We start from the raw sequence: 5,297 nt of genomic DNA, 5'->3' as shown, positions 1-5,297 counted from the left end.
TTATCGAAAGATAAATATAGACAAGATGGGAATTTAACAGTAATAGAAACATAAAAGATATGTTAGTTTTCTCTTGATTAATGACAAATTACCACAGGTAGATGTTTTAAACAATACCTATTTATTATCTCATAGCATGGCAGGTCAGATGTACATGGAGGCTTGACTAATTTCTCTGCCTCTGTCTATCAAACTGAAATCAAGGTGTCAACAAGGCTATGTTCTATGCAAGAATTTACTTCCATGCCTATTTCTATTATTGGCAGAATTCAATTATTTGCTATTTTACCATTAAAGTCTCTATTTTCTCTTAATCAGGGACTGTTCTCAGCTTCTAGGTCCTTACTTTACAGAATCCTCCTGATCAAAGCCACCGATAGAGAGCCTCCTTTACATAAATCCCTCTCCATTTTAAATCTGGGTTCCCTTTCTATAACTAGCTAAAAAAATCTCTATGCTTTTAAGGGGCTTAAGAGATTATGTTAGGCATACTTGGACCACAGTAAGTCACAGACTTAACGCATTGTTTTATTTAATATAAAATCTTTACAGTGAGTATATTTATGATAATATTGATAAAAAGCAAAAGTTTAGAGAAAAGATAAATGAACTCGGTCAAGGTCACAAGGGAAAGTAATACATTGAAGGTGTTTGAACCTAGTTAACTCTGAACTGCCGGGGGCCAGGTGAGGAATACCACCCGTGACAAGGTCATGCAGAAGGAAGCCTGACAAAACGCAAGGACGTGATCAGTCTTCAGGGGTTCCCCCGGAATTTCCTGAGCATCCACCACCCAAAAAATAAGAATCTGCAGGCCTTTGTACTCTGCTTTTCTACTCTTCTAATATTCTCTGGAAAAAGTCAATTTAGGGCTTTAGTCTTCTGCATTTGAAAGGGATGTTTCAGCTCAAACCCCTTCTGATAGCTCTCTAGCTTGCCTAACAGGTTCCCCCAGATCTCTTACAGCGTGTGAATTGCTTGCAGCCCCCAACCGCGAGAGGCACAATGCTTAAAAGCATCTGAAAGATACAGAGCCTTTTCTAGAGAGTTAAAAATCATATTGGTGACAGGATTTCACTGTTGACTCAATGATTGCTGCCAGTCCTCCATATTCTTTATCTTTTAGGCACCTGGGAGGATGTTAATCAATGTAAACGGGATATGGAAAAAGATATATAGTAGTTTCGATGCTTGCAACACTAGACTTTTGAGTTAATTACTTTTCTTTTGTTATAAATTACTGTACTCCTTTTACTTGTTATAAATTGCTTTAGCTTTGCTATGTAAGATTGTAACTTTATTTGGTGCTTTCTGAGAGTGGCACCAGACTTCGGGAAGAACAACACAAATAAGTCTTCTGGTTGACAAACCTTTATCAGAAAAAAACGCTGTAAAATGTTAATTGGCCCTTTTGGCTGGAAGATGATGTAAATTACCTAAGACTTGTGTATACAACTAGGTATGCAGAGAGAAACGCCTGGTTTTGATAAGAGTCTGGGCTACTAACACTACATAACTTTGTGTTACCCATTGATCTCTATGTATAATCAAAAAGTATAAAAGGACTTCTGAACAATAGAGGATGGACCAATCGTTGGACTAGTTTCCCCCGTGTCTCCTCTTTACTCTAATTTCAGGCTGAATTCCCATCTGGAGTGGGGTGGCTCACCAAGTCTACTTACTTGTCCTGGCTTCTAAGACCCATGTGAAAGGGAGCCTAAGGTGGGGCACCCTTCGATACTCAAGTGGGTGTCAGTGGCCCAACGTAGAAGGTGCAGATCTCTTGTCCTGAGATTTTATTGGTCTTCCCTGTAAGCCAAGTTATTCAGGCTCCTTTCTCCACTTAACTTTCCTACTGCACTATTTCTTCATAATCTAATCTTATATTAATAAATAAATAAGTTTCTTCTCACCTGCTCCATCCACACTTTGAATCACCCTGAATCCACCGGGGCTGGACCCTGGCACTGAACCCAGGCATACTTTCTAGATCCACATCACTTTGCCCCCATTCAACCTACTTGCTTAAGCCTACTTATGAGAGTTTACCTAAATTATTTCACAACATTGTTGCCTCAGTTCAGTTCAGTTCAGTTCAGTCGCACAGTCGTGTCTGACTCTTTCTGACCCCATGAATCGCAGCACACCAGGCCTCCTTGTCCATCATCAACTCCCGGAGTTCACTCACACTCACGTCCATCAAGTCAATGATGCCATCCAGCCATCTCTTCCTCGGTCGTCCCCTTCTCCTCCTGACCCCAATCCCTCCCAGCCTCAGAGTCTTTTCCAATGAGTCAACTCTTCACATGAGGTGGCCAAAGTACTGGAGTTTCAGCTTTAGCATCATTCCTTCCAAAGAAATCTCAGGGCTGATCTCCTTCAGAATGGACTGGTTGGATCTCCTTGCAGTCCAAAGGAGTCGCAAGAGTCATCTCCAACACCACAGTTCAAAAGCATCAATTCTTTGGCGCTCCTCCTTCTTCACAGTCCAACTCTCACATCCTTACATGACCATGGGAAAAACCATAGCCTTGACTAGACGGACCTTAGTCAGCAAAGTAATATCTCTGCTTTTGAATATGCTATCCAGGTTGGTCATAACTTTTCTTCCAAGGAGCAAGCGTCTTTTAATTTCATGGCTGCAATCACCATCTGGAGTGATTTTGGAGCCCCCCAAAAATAAAGTCTGACACTGTTTCCACTGTTTCCCCATCTATTTCCCATGACGTGATGGGACCAGATGCCATGATCTTCGTTTTCTGAATGTTGAGCTTTAAGCCAACTTTTTCACTCTCCTCTTTTACTTTCATCAAGAGGCTTTTTAGCTCCTCTTCACTTTCTGCCATAAGGGTGGTGTCATCTGCATATCTGAGGTTATTGATATTTCTCCCAGCAATCTTGATTCCAGCTTGTGTTTCTTCCATTCCAGTGTGTCTCATGATGTCCTCTGCATAGAAGTTGAATAAGCAGGGTGACAATATACAGCCTTGATGTACTCCTTTTCCTATTTGAAACCAGTCTCTTTGCCCATGTCCAGTTCTAACTGTCGCTTCCTGGCAGGTCAGGAGGTCTGGTATTCTCATCTCTTTCAGAATTGTCCACAGTTTATTGTGATCCACACAGTCAAAGCCTTTGGCATAGTCAGTAAAGAAGAAATAGATGTTTCTCTGGAAATCTCTTGCTTTTTCGATGATCCAGCGGATGTTGGCAATTTGATCTCTGGTTCCTATGCTTTTTCTAAAAGCAGCTTGAACATCAGGAAGTTCACGGTTCACATATTGTTGAAGCCTGGCTCTCAGTACACCCATTTAGTGTGAACAAGAGGCCTGGCAGAGGCCTTGGAGTGACACTAGTCTCTACCTCAAGCACATCCTCCAGATAACAGCCCACAGTCACAAGTAATGTAAGTTCCTAACAGGACTGACAAAGTGGTCCTGTGATAAACAGTCTCCTCCATTTCCCAGGGTCTTCCTCTTGCATGTCCCATGGTAGCTTAGCAAAACTTGCTCTTTGGTTTGTACTGACCAATCCCACGTTAGCCTAGGAACCCCAAAGCACTCTACTCACAGACCTTAATAAAATCCACAGGTCCTGCTGCACTCTCTCTACTTGTGACCCTTAAGACTGTGCTGTGTGTACCTCCTCCAGAACCTGTAATAAACTTCTCTGTTTCAATTCCTTGAGGTCTTTGGTTGAACTGCAGAGACTTTGAGGCTCTATTGAACAAATGTAAATTTAACAACCTCACAATACTACAAAAATTGCAGTTTTACTCTGTGTACTGACTTTTTTTTTTTTTTTTCAACAAAATATCTTCCAATCTTTCTCCCAAAATGTTGGGATGCTTCTTTTCTGTATTATCATTTTCAAGACTTGGTGAACACTTCATTTGAGCATTTTATGCTTCCCAAACACATGGGACAATGCCAAGATAACAATCTGTCTCAAGTTTGGGATGATACATTTTAATCAAAATGAACTGCCATCTAAGAATCTTGACAATATTCTCAGAGCACAAGTATAGCATTTCTTCAGGTTTATTTACCAAGAATATGTAGTATCATAAAATGGTATATTCAGATGCAAAACGGTTTGCCTGCACAGCTGTCTCAAACTCTAAGTTGATTAATCAGCTGAGGATTGTATAGGGGTCTTTCATGCCTACTTATTGTTCTCATTCAGATATGGGCAGTTTTCAAAATGCTGAAACAGTGCAACATTCTGAGTTTCCTTAAAATAACTACATTCAGCTGCTAATTAAAATGGAATGTTGATTTCTCTCTCATAACTCCACAGGTATAAGACATGTGCCAAGCAGGAATGAGGAAGAATGGCTCCACCATCACTGGATACTGATTGCTGAACATTTTGAAGTACATAAGCAAAGCTATTTTTAACTTTTTAACTGTGCTTCTAGTTGGCATAGGAGCCTTGTGCCTATATAAGTGGTACTTTGCTGCTTTTTCAAGGATTTTTTCAAACATAAAACATAGTTGATCTGAGTTCTATTGTTGTCCCTGAGACATTCTATAGATTTAAAAAAAATTTATATTCATATATTTATTGAAAAATAAGTGAGAAACTATTATAAGACATGCATGATAACAGATATGGGAAAACAAAGTCCTTGCACTCAGTTTATGATTTGGGTGATGGAGAAAATTTCCTTGTGCATGTGCTCATGCATGCTCAGTCATTCAGTCATGTCTGACTCTTTGCAACCCCATGGATTATAGCCAGCCAGGCTCCTCTGTACATGGAATTTTCCAGGCAAAAATATTCCATACTCTTCAGATTTACCATAGAGTAGAAAAGGAATACCAACTGCCAATCTTTTGTTATATTTAACTTACATTTAATAGACTTCTTTTCGGTTTTCTTATCCAATTTCTTGACAATCCTTTGCCATATTTTGGGAATTCATATTCATATTTCTGGAAATCCTATCTAATCTAGATTCTCTTCATCTAGCATTTGCATTATTTCAAGGGCTTCCTTTATGTCTTCCTCCCACTGATTTCCCCTACAATTCCACCCTTATAAAATTCTCACAAAAATGTTATCAAACTATTCAATTGTTGTGCTTCTCAACTATATACAAATTAAGAATCATGTTCCTTCAAGCCATCAAAAATTTAACAAATTATTGAGCATGTACATTTGCAAGGTATATGCTATATATTACAATCCTAGAGATGAATAAGATGTTAAAATATATCTCTGTATGGTTAACTTACATATTATATAGCATGGCTACTTTGAAAAATAAGTTGGAACAATATGCAAATACATAAAAC

The sequence above is a fragment of the Ovis aries genome, chromosome 2 (assembly GCF_016772045.2).
Source record: "Ovis aries strain OAR_USU_Benz2616 breed Rambouillet chromosome 2, ARS-UI_Ramb_v3.0, whole genome shotgun sequence".
In the NCBI taxonomy this organism is placed as follows: Eukaryota; Metazoa; Chordata; class Mammalia; order Artiodactyla; family Bovidae; genus Ovis; species Ovis aries.
This window is presented reverse-complemented; position numbering follows the sequence as displayed.